Source organism: Macaca nemestrina, unplaced genomic scaffold, assembly GCF_043159975.1.
Source record: "Macaca nemestrina isolate mMacNem1 unplaced genomic scaffold, mMacNem.hap1 Scaffold_93, whole genome shotgun sequence".
NCBI lineage: Eukaryota > Metazoa > Chordata > Mammalia > Primates > Cercopithecidae > Macaca > Macaca nemestrina.
In genome coordinates this window covers 164,705-176,465 of record NW_027257884.1, presented here as the reverse complement: position 1 = coordinate 176,465, position 11,761 = coordinate 164,705, and the positions used below count along the sequence as shown (strand labels likewise).

The 11,761-nt window shown below is 51.0% G+C and overlaps 1 protein-coding gene across 1 annotated transcript in view; it reads left to right on the top strand.

Moving 5' to 3' along the window:
* Positions 1-2,313: 2,313 nt before the first annotated feature.
* Positions 2,314-11,761, top strand: part of LOC139361667 (disco-interacting protein 2 homolog C-like) — a 173,194-nt gene continuing 163,746 nt past the window's right edge. Inside the window, exon 1 of the mRNA XM_071090451.1 lies at positions 2,314-2,399. The gene's annotated coding sequence lies outside the window, so the exon portion shown is untranslated. The remainder of the gene's footprint in view (positions 2,400-11,761) is intronic.

Genomic DNA, 11,761 nt, shown 5'->3' with positions numbered 1-11,761 from the left:
GTTAAAAGTAACAAACCGCCACAAAACTCAGCTAATAAAATGTGAGGAGAGACATGGGGCACCAGGAAGGGGTGAGGCCTGTCTCCCTGTGTGCCATCTGTGTGGAGCCTCAGTACCTAGGGGACAGCGTTTACACAGAGCCCCAGGTTTTTATTAGCATTTCCCTGAATAAAATGTCACTGGTGAGCTGCGGACTGGGAGGCTTTTTCTGATGATTAGGTTTCGTAATGTGGGATCATCAGTAGGCAAGGTGGGCCTGAGGGCCATAGGATCTGGAGACTGTCCAGGGCTGCTTTCTGGGGATGACAGGCTTGTCCCTTCAGCAGTCAAGACACCAAAGAGAGTCTTTCTGAGAATAAAAGAGAGAAGCTTTTAAGGAAAAAAGCAGTTTCTCTCTCTGTTTGGGAGTTGAGTGCATTTTCCTACATTTACTCGGAGATGTTCCTTGGTTCCCACCATGTGCCATCGCCCCGCTATGGGGTAGGGTCACCCCACCTCGTACCTAACCCAGGAAAACTCCTCTGTAGTTATTTCAGAGGCTGTGTGCATTTCTCTTGCCTCAACGGGTAGAGTGAGTTTTTCTTCCTACTGTTTTTAGTCAGTTTTCTTAATCTAGCCTGTTACTGGGATAAGTTCCAGAGACGAGCAGTTTTAAAAACAATCTTTGTACGTTGAGTAGAGAGCAGTCCACCTGTAACCAGTTTGTTCTTGGAGGTACCGCAGCGGCCTTGGTTACGCGAGGGCCCCGTGGCTCAGGATGGGCCGAGGAAGGAGTGCGTGAGCAGTGGGCACTGGCCGGAGGCAGGGGAGGCGTGGCCACCTGTGGCTCGAACTCCCCCCATCCACTCTACCGCACCGCTGGGACGTGAACATTCTCGCCCTGGACGTTTTGTCTGAATGTTCAGTGCCCAGGCTCTTGGGTACACAGGCGGCCCCGGGTTTTATTTCAAAAGGGTGTCACGAACAGTGAAGTAACCCACGTGCCTAAGCTTTGATTGACATGAAGGAATGTAGAGGCTGCTGAAATCCTGGTCATTTTAGAACAAAGTATTTTATTAACAGTTTTCTAAAAGAAAGAAATCATTAAAAAATTGATCCCTGTTGAGGTAGAAGGATCTCGTCCTCATGCTCCTCAGTTCCTTCCAGAATCAGCTTCCAGTTCAGCTGCAGAACAGGTTCTGGTGGTGGCTGGAGCAGCCCAGGCACGTGCCGTCGGGTCTACGTTCACACTGGTGTCCGTGTGGTCTCCAGTTATGGTGCGGGCCGTGGGGTCTGAGTTCACACCATTGCCCATGTGGTCTCCAGTTACGGTGCTGGCCATGGAGTCTGAGTTCACACTGGTGCCTGCGTGGTCTTCAGTTACAGTGCTGGCCATTTGTGCCTTTCTGGGAAGTTAGAAGGAGGATCATTTCATCACGTCTCTGTCCTCCCACACCTGATCTATGCTGGGCCACCGTGAATTCTTCCTTTTAACTGTTTCTCTCATCACGGGCAACACTGGTGTTCTGTGGTCAATGTTTGCCATTTCTGAAAACGGATTCTGTGTTTCTTTATATAATCACCTGGTCTCTTTTACGAATTTCGCTTTTCTTTAAGAAAATCATCGTGCTTTTATCTCTTCAATGTCAACTCTGTTCCCTGACACAGGCTCTTACCAGCTCGAAAATTAAAAGTAATCTTTGATTATACTTAATACTTTCTAAAGTTTTCAAAAGTTTATCAGCATGTGGGTTACTGAACATTGCCTGTTTATTTAATGGAAAATTAGATTCTAAGTAGAGTATTAGAGTGAAAATGATCTTTTGATTTTATTAAAATATTCAGGTAAAAATATTAAAATGCCTTCGCCAAACTTCATGCCTGTGTAGCGTGAAAACATTAAGCTGCTCTCTGCTCCCGGGAATGCATGAGTAGAGTATGTGTTTGAAAGCGTCATTCCAGTCTTAAGTTTTAGGTATTCTTAAAGGGGTTGGCTGGAGAAGTGACATTTAGCATTGAGTGAACGTTTGACAAAGATTTGTCTCGATATAAAAATAGTTAAAAACAATCTTTAGTGTTTCCTGTCAGGGTTCACCCATTAAAGAATGGTCTTGTAAAAAACTCATCGAGAGTGTCGGCGCCCAGAGGTGCTACCTTGCCCACAGTTGTGTCATCTGCTGTCACCAGGCGACACGCCCAGCGTTTAGCTGCACGTCAGATGTGGCCACGGGGCCACAGGACGTCCCTGCGGACGGATGTTCTTATGCAGATTAATGAGGATGGAGACCGCTGCAGAACTGTAAGCCCCCCAGGGGCTGACGGAAGCCTGGGAATACCCGAGACACCAGAGTCGCTGCTGCCCTGGGTGGAAGGAAACCTGCCCTGGAAGATGGGAAATGCAATAAGGAGAAAGTACCAAGGTACATGATGCTGTGAAAACGGAGATGTTTTAATTAAATTAACAATTAAAATCATTTTAATTATGTGAATTATTTGAATTCATGTTAGTTCTTTTTAGGAAATTAATACTTAAAGCAAGTTTGTTTTCTGAATTGTTTGATTTAATTGAGTCAGCACAAGAGTTAGCATTGATATCTGACCCTCTTCCAGGGTTGGGGCAGAGGAGATGGGGGCAGAGGAGACAGGCCTCCCACCCGCTTTCCCCTGGAGCTCAGCCAGAATTTCCCATTGAGGAGCCCTCAGCTCCCTGAGAGCCAGGAGCTCTTGCGGAGAAGCCGCTGTCGGCATGCCACCCGCTTTGATGGCCCTGCTCTGCCATCCCTGCGCTCCAAGGGCCGGACCCTGCCGCTGCCTGTGCCAGACGGGTCTCAGGGAGGTGCCAGCCAGGGGTTATGCATGGCGGGGCCTGGGCATCGCTGTCCAGATTCCGTGGCTGCCGGTTTCATTCTCTCGCTGTTTGTCCCCCTAGCAAGACTCATGAGGTTCCTTGAGGACAAGACCCCCTCCTGCCACCTGGTCTGTTTCATGAACGTTCTCTGCACGAGTACAGCCCCGGGATGCAGCCCTCGGGAATCAGGGTGTCGGCCATAGTAGGGCGGGTCGCTCTGCTGGGCACCATGATGGATATTAACCGCTGTGCTTCACTTTGGGGACGTGTTTAAGTACAAAAGTAATTTTAAAATTTCACCATTATTTCAAGACAGCTAAGAGCCTATTAGCACAGAATCCCTGGTCTGAATGAAATCAAACGGTTCTTATTAATTATTCATGATGCCACGAATATGTAGCCTTATTTTTTATAATTGCCAGTCTGTATAATTAACCTTTCATTTGGTTAAAGTACTTAACACTAAGTAGAGCTGTAATTTCAACTGTTTATAAAGCATATGGAAGAATGTTTAAATGTTTAATTAGAACCACTTTTTTAAGTTTCATAGAGAATTTTTTTTCTTGTCAACAAAGGGTCTTTAATTATTTAAACCAAAAGAGAAAAACAGACCAGAAAAGAAAAACAACTAGTAAAGCTCGGAACTGCGAAGGTGGCATCATTCCGTTAGTCTCGGGTTTTGCTTCCTGGGTTTGTGACGTGGTCAGAGTCCTTGTCTTTGATTTCCTAACACAAGTTGTTAAAGTTGGAAGTGAGTGTGAAATTGAGTTAGTCTAGCTTTATTCTTTCACGGATGAGAAGTGAATTATCTTCAGCAAGGTGGGTGCAGGCGTGGTCCCCGGGGGTCACTGTGGTGAACAGGCCGCCCTTGTGGGGAGCCAAGTTCGTCATCACTGGGACAGAGCCCAGGACACTTCCCCAGCTGGCCAGCCTCTTCCTAGAACCTCACACATTGCAAAGGATGGAGTCCAGATCTATACCGTGAAGAAACGAGGGTGGTTACAGAAAGCACCACGATCTCAGCTGAGTGGCTCTGAGCACCCCAACGTTGGGGCACCTCAGCATCCTGTGTGGCTCAGGCTGTGCCCAGCAGGGAGGCCGGCCCGATCGAGCTGCGGTCTCCACCCTGAGAGTGAGGGCTCCTTCCCCCAGCGCGAGTTAAAGCATCATGTGTCCACCTGTGCAGTGGCTGGTCCCAGTGGCCCTGGAGGGCTGAAACCCTGGGTCCCGCCACTGGTCCGGGGCATCCGTTTCCCCTTCCTGCAGTTCCTGTGTCTGTGTGTCCAGGGGCCTCCGATCCCTGTCTTAGGACCATGGCTGAGGGGTCAAGTTCACCCGCTTTGGAGCTGGCCCGGATCTTGGTTCTGTGGATCCTCGCTGTGTGGCTCTGGAGCAGTTCTGTCCTCAGGAGATGGATCCTCACAGCCGCCTCTTGGGGCCATGAGGAGACTTAATAGGACGACCCCCGGGTAGCTGCTCAAAGCCCTGTGCGGGGCCAGCCCTGTGTCTCCACCAGTTCCTTTGCTCTGTGCTCCCCCCCACTGTCACATCGCCAGCCTTTATTTCCTTTACCTTGGACCCAGACAGCGAATGCTCCGCTGGTCTTGGCAGCCCCTTCTCTAGTCTATCCTCAAATCACTTCCTGACGGACAGCCATGACTAGCCATCGGCGTGACCAAAACCCCACAAAATAGAACCCAACTTTCCTATTAAGCTGTACAGAGCTGTCCCAGCCCCACTTCCCACAGGCTGGCCTCATTCACCATGGGATCCGTGGTTCTCACCTGGGGCTGGGGGTGCCCCTGGCATCTGGTGGGGAGTGTCAGGGATGTCCCTCCAGGCCCAGTACAGTCCCCCAGCCAGTGGCCGGCAGACAGCAGCACCCAACCTGATGTCCCTGTGGCTTCTGGTTCCCCGAGGCTGGCTGTGCTTTGCTGCCTCTACATGCTCTCAGACGTGTGCCCTCTCTCCACCTTCACTGGTTAGCAGTGTTCCATCCATTAGAGCTCAAAGCACTGCCTCCCGGCAATGCAGCCCCTTCTCCTGGCCTGCCGTCTGCCTGTGCCCCACGGTCTGTACCGTGTCCTCACGGACCGATCAGAGCGAGGCTCCCAGGGATGGAAAGGTTCCTGCTTGTGTCTGCTTGTGTCTCTGTCCCGCCTTCTCTGGACCCGGCACCGTGGCCTTTGCCGACAGAGGTCTTGGGTTGATTGTCAGCGAAGCAGACAATCTATATGGCTCTAAATGGCTGTGAACATGCTTGATTGGGTTATTTTAAAAATAGTTGTATATGTAAACATTTGAGTGTGACACAGGTGGATTTTTGGGCTAATGGTCTTGTTCTTCAGGGAGTAACCACAGGCCCATGCACAAGGACCATTTCCAGCCGATTTATGGAACGCTGTTCTACCTGGTTAATTTTCAACGTTATCTCAGCCTGAGAGGTAGGTCAGCATGTGACGAAGTTCACTGGTTTGAATCCTAATCTGCTCCTTAGGAGCTGCACCTTCCATGCCTTCGTTTCTTCCTTGGTTAGGTAGGGAAGGGATGAGCTACCTCAGAGTTGTGAGTGAGGCCTGCATCGAGTGACCGCATTAAAGTGACAAGGACTGCACCCGGAGTGTTGATATTTAAAGACCTTTAAACATCGCGATGCTGCATTTTGGTACCCAGGTAAAACAGCAAAGTTCTTTCAGATGCAGACACAGACCCTCGGTGAGGTGGGGGGCTGATGGCAGGAGGTGGACCACCGACCCTGTAACGAGGGCGTGGTCTGCTCGAGGCTGAACGAAGTGCACATCATTGCATGTACCACGGAAGTCCCTCTCGTGAAGTCCTGGAAGGGTCCATGTGGCTGAGCCGTGTGGTCTGTCCATGACGTCCGGCAGAAGCAGAGCTTTCGGGTGCAGCCTTGCTCTTGTGCGCACAGCCCTCAACGGTCTCAAAAGTCTGAGGCTTAAAGCAGGCTTGGGGTTTCCTTACACCTCCTGGACATCTAATTTGCCTGGCAAACATGTTTTTCTTGAGTGTAAAGGTGAAGGAGTGGGTGATTCTGGTGAAAGTGTACTAATTACTGTACTTCTGGGTCAGTGGCGCTCGGTTGAAGACACTATCTGCCCTGGATGGACATCTCTGGGATGGTGAGAACCGGTGGCTGGATGTCGCGGGGTTGCCAAGAAGATGCCAATTTTCTCCTTTTTCCTGAGTAACAACACCCTACTTTGTTTAGGGAAGCAGCACACCCAGCTGAAAATCCAATTCTCTTGTACGGCGGAGCGGCTGGTGACACAGGTCCAGATGCTGGGATGCTGATGGGGGGTCCTGGAGTGGGAGGTGTCAGGAGGCTTTCCTGACCCACAGCAGCCCTGGGCCCTTGTCCGGCCTTCTTGCCCGGGGCATGACACCTGGAGGGAAAGCAGCTTCGGGGGCCCGAGGGCCAGAAGGCAGAGTCCTGGCGTGTGAGGCAGGCCTGGGCCAGGCTCCTCGGAGGATGTCACAGACCTGCTGCCCATGCAGGGACCACCCACCTCTGAGCCCCACGCAGATTTTCCTCCATAGCCGAGTGAAATCCTGGTACAGCGAGTGAGGCAGTCAGAGGCACCTTTTGTGGAAGGAGGACAAAGCTGGAGAGAAAGAGGTTTTCCTAAAGGCACAAGGCGCTGATTCTGCGTTAGGGATAATTCCTAGGAGTGTGGTTGCTGGTGGGTGGAAAACTAGCCAGAGAATAAGTGGGAGTGGCACTTGCTGGTATTTAACTGATTCGTTCACGAATGGTCCGAGCAGTTCCAGTGAAAAGAACATTTCGGACCCAGAAGTTTTCATCCTGCCTGACAATGAGCATGACCGTGGGCTGTTCCATCCTTCCTGGGCGACAGTGAGAGGGTCTCAGGCCCTTCCGGCCCTGTGCTGGCATTTCCCCAGGGTGTGTGCCCCATCCTGAATAGGCTGGAATGCCTCTGGGTGCAGCTGAGCCTCTTGAAAAGGGAAGAGACATGTGATGTGCTCTGGCTGAACAGGAAAACGAGGGAGGACAGGGAGAGGGGCCTGGAGGTGAGGAGGATGGTGAGCAACACTGGGGACAGAGGAAGTAGGGTAACACCAGGGACAGGGGGACGGAGGGTAACGCCGGGGACAGGGGATGGAGGGTAACACCACTTCTCCAGGTGCCTTTGGGGGATGCTGCCGCCTCTCGCACCCCAGAGTGAAGTCAACAGGATTCTGTCCCGAGGAGCCCCAGAGCCTGGCAGCTGGGATTGTCGCAGTATGAACCACTGTTCACTAGCTCTGCACCCTGGGACAGGCTCCCTGGTGTTTCCACCCTGGTTTCCCATCTGGACAGTGGGACCCTGAGTGTCCCCGTCCCAGCTGCGCCCAGAGCCCTGGACTCCAGCGTGTCGTCGGCACTCATTAGCGTTTCTTTTGTTGTGGTCCGTGGACGAAGTGGCTCTCTCTTTGTGTGTTCACAGCCCTCCTGCTCACTTTACCTTCTGGGAACACTTTTTACATAGCTTCGTATGTGGGGAGGACTCGAGTGATTAATGGAATGTTTCATCAGGTGCAGTTCTTCTGTTTCCCAGTTTTGACACAACATTTGGTGAAATTTCCAGGGACTCCTGCGGTCAGCCTCACGGTTTCACTCTGTCACTTTCTAATGCAGTATTCTTTGGGAGTCTTTTCAATTAAGCGCCATCATTTAAAAATAAGTTTTATAATATGCAGTTTCAGGTTAATTCTTTACCTTTGTGTCTCAGGCAGTAGCTACCTACCTGTGAGTAGTCACAAAGGTTCACGCAGTTTTCTCTAGCTGTCCCTAGCTCGTAGCTCAGCAGGTCCCTTCAGATGAGTCAGCCAGCTGTGTACCTGCATGTTCAGGATACTTGTCAGGGGCCTTCCTCAGAGCAAGACCGACGCTCACCTCATCCTTGGGACTTTGGAGCCCGCCCTGGAGAGACTCCAGCCACGTCCAAAGGGGCCGTCCGGGTCCCACAGGCTGGTGGGAGTGACTTCTGAGCCACTCCAGACCACACTTTGTGTTCCTACACCCCACAAAGCCACTTAAAGTGCCATGTTCTGGTGCTGTGTGCCTCACCAGTGTGCCATACAAGCCTGCACGGGGATCTGAGCGGGCGCTGCCTTCCTCAGGCTATGCTGGAGTTTTGGGGCAACTGGAGCACTCCTGGCTGTGATTCTCGCCACTGTCTGGGCTTCCCTAGAGGGTCTCACCTGCAGCGTGAGGACCACATCGGCAGCCACTGAGGAGCCGCCAGGTGCAGCGTTGGTCCCACTCAGTCCTTCTCGACTTTGGTGAGAGAGTAGACAGCAGAACTTCAGCTGGGAGCCCCAGGCCTTCTCTGCTTGGGGCCCTGGGACTGACATAGCACAGATCCTGCCATCCACGTGCTGGGGGCCCCGCCGTGCGGCTCCCTCCTCTGGTCAGGGGCTGCACCCTTGGGCTGTGCAGCTCCTGGTTCTCACACTCAGGGGCCCAGGGAGGGTGGTGGATGAAGAGAGAAGGAGAAGGGTGGCAGTTTGAGCCCAATTGTGTTGGCTTCATCTTCCGCCTCTTGTCCCTAAGTACATTGGCAAAGTTTTCCAGGTGAAAACTCAGAAGGGATTTTTAATGACTGGAATCTGTGAATTCCATGGAAGCCAAGTCTGTCCACCTCTTTCACCCACCTCATTTCTCCCCGTTGGGGCTGATTTTGGCAGCGTTCATAGGGGCAGGGACGGAAGGGGTGGGGGCCAGCCGTCGGCCCTGTGTCCCTCCCTTCCTCCCCTCAGCGCCACAGCATTTCGGTGTCATCCCCTTCCGTGCACGCGTCCTCATGAAAACCAAGTGCGGCTGGAGGGAGATGCCTGCGCCCACTCCCGTGACCTTCCCGGCCGGCCTGGCTGCAGCGGCCTCTCGGCAGGCATCTTTCTGGTGCTGCCTCCGTGCCCCTCCCATCACCTGATGCTCGTGTTCCTGAATCTTCACGCGTGTGCTCTGTGCAGCCACCTCACGGGCTCCCTGAGAAGGAAGACAGTGTCTCACACTGGTCAGAATGCTCTTCTCTGTCCACTGAATAGTCCAACACAGAATCATTCCTCTGTGATTATTTATGCTTTGTTATGTAGAACTGGAATAAAGAAAAAGTGAATTTAGACATTACAGCCATCAGGTTGAAGCTTAGTAATTGCATTAGGGAATTAAATGGAAGCATTTGAGCTTCTCGAGTTCTAATTCCACATCTTCGTATCCCCATCACCCCCCATACCCAGTGTCTAACAGAGCTCTTGGTCTAGGAGTTTCTTGATAAATGCTTACTGAATTGAACTGGACTGAGCTTAACATTCCCACCCAGAGTTAGAAGCCAGTCCCTGAATAAATTGCATTTAGAATATGAGTTTGATGTTACTGTGGTAAGGGGTATCCTACACGTCATAATTCCTAGTCAATATCGGGTATTTAGTCAAATAGACTCAAGTATAGAGAAGCATAGGCCCATCTGGCAAAAGGGCAAGGCACGCTGCTTTAGGTCCAGGTCCCCAATATCAACTATGAAAATAAAACGTCAACTCCAATGACAGCCCTGTCCTCAGCTGGTCACTGTTTATGCTAACAATTATAAACAGCTTGAACTTGCTGTCCTGAGAGGCAACACACCCTCCATTCTCTCTGCAGTGTAGCTGCCTTGGTGGATGGAACATGCCCCTCCTCCCTCCCTCTCCCTATCCCTCCCTCCCCCCTCCTCTCTCCCTCCCTCTCCCCTCCTCTCTCCCTCCTTCCCCTCTCCTTCTTCCTATCTTCTCTCACCTTTCTCCCCCCACCTTCTCTCCTGGACAAGGGGCAGAAGAGAGGAGATCTCCGGAATCTTCTGCTTCATCCAAGCAGCTTGGGGGCAGCATCAACAGCTGCAATTTGGCTGCCCCAGCAGGTGCCTCAGGGCAGCCTTTCTAATGGGAATCCTGGAATCATGTCTTTCCTTAATGTGTCCTAAAGGCTGGAGGACATGAAGTGAAACAATGCTCCATGCTCAGTCCTGTGATTTTGTGTAATTATTGGACTTACTTTGAAATTTAACTAAATGATACCCAAGGTAGAGCATGAAAAAAAAGAAAAAACAGGCTATGGTGTTTGAAAAACAAACAAAACCGTTTGGTTTGTTGGTTTGTTCTTAGACCTTCACAGGCTCCTAGGTCACACGTTTCAGTTTCTTAGCAAGTGGCATTCTCTGCAGAAGCTGTGTCAGTCTCTGTTTGATGATGTCAGCCACAGCAGAAAGAAGCACTCCGTAGGCCCCGTGCTCAGCACCTTGGCGTGAGCTCCTGCCATCTTCTGTTCATGCTCATCACAGCTCTGTGCAGTGGGCATCCTCCTGATCCCTGTGGGAGGATGGAGGATGGAGGCGGAAGGGTGAGTGATGGCAGGATCACATGAGGGGTCTCTCCCGAGGTAGGGAGGGGAACTGGCCCAGGACCTTAGTGCCCATCGCATCCTTCTTCCTCCTCCTCTGCCTCTCTGTGACTGTTTGACTCAGGCTGCAGGGACAGACATGAGTATGTGCAGAGCCTGTGTGCACCCCTGGGAATGTGTGCTCATATTGGCAGGGAGGGATGTGAGTGTGTACAGAGCGTGTGTGCACACCTTGGCGGTGTATGCCGGCGTTGGCAGGGACAGATGTGAGCGCGTATGGAATGTGTGTGCACACCTTGGGGATGTGTGCTGGCATTGGCAGGGACAGATGTGTACAGAGCGTGTGTGCACACCTCGGGGTGTATGCTGTCGTTGGCATGGACAGACGTGAGCGTGTACAGAGCGTGTGTGCACACCTGGGGGTGTGTGCTGGTGTTGATAGGGACAGATGTGTACAGAGCGTGTGTGCACACCTGGGGGTGTGTGCTTATGATGTTTTGTAACCGGCAAATACGTGGCCTGTTGCATCGGGCGGCCCTGCGCCCATGCTGAGCCCGTCAGTGGCCCTCGGGTTGGGGTCTCCATCTGTCCAGACAGCACTCGAGTGGCTTGAGGTTTCAGATTCTTCCTCTACGGATACTTGGGCTTCCTCAGGACCAAACATCAGAACCAGCCAACTGCAAACTACAAGAACGTTCAAATGCATCTTCAGTAGGAAAAACAAAAGCAATTGGAAAAATTTTCCAACGTGACCCCGTGGTTAAGCCGTTAGATACTCCAGCCAACAGATTGAGTCACTTTAAAATTCACACCAATTAAAATGGTTGTAAGAGTTGCAGAGCTTTACCGCTAAACCTTGAAATAATTGAAGCATTCTGCTCCACTTGCTTACAAACTAGAGTTGGGGATACCTTTCAGTCCAAAGTAGCAACCTTCTAAATCCAGCTTAGATGCGAGGCTCCCACTGACACAGGAAGAGACAGTGGCCCTTGATTATTCTCCTGTGTTCAGATACTGTGTCATTTCTTTTTGTTTTTTTCTTTCTTTTTTTTTTTTTTTTTTTTGTATCCTGATCATCACTTCTGCTTTTCCAATTCAAACTAAAGGGAGTTTAGCTCTGTTTTGGAGAAGCTGTGGTTAGTAGTTTCTTTTCATGGTTTGCTTAATCTCTTAAGTCTGGTGCTTACATTACCCAAATAGACTTTTCTTTAGTACGACAGTGCCATAACCCAGGGCTTCTCCCTCCATATCTGCTCCCCAGGAGGCTCCCTAGGAATGGGCGCTGGAGATCCAGCCCCCCTCCATGTGCCATTTTCTTTGAGTCCAAGGTAGCTTTGGCTCAGAGAAGAAAAGAGGCCTCCGGGTTAGGTGCCTCTGACTGCTTGCTTGTGAAATGTTTAATGATAAGGCGACTTCCAAACTAATTTACACATTGATAGTTGTAGCTTGAAGTATCACCGCAGTCATAAGAACAAGAAACACTCCCATAAAGTAGATAAGCAGAAAAAAGCCATAGAAGTTTAATAAAGCGCAAATAA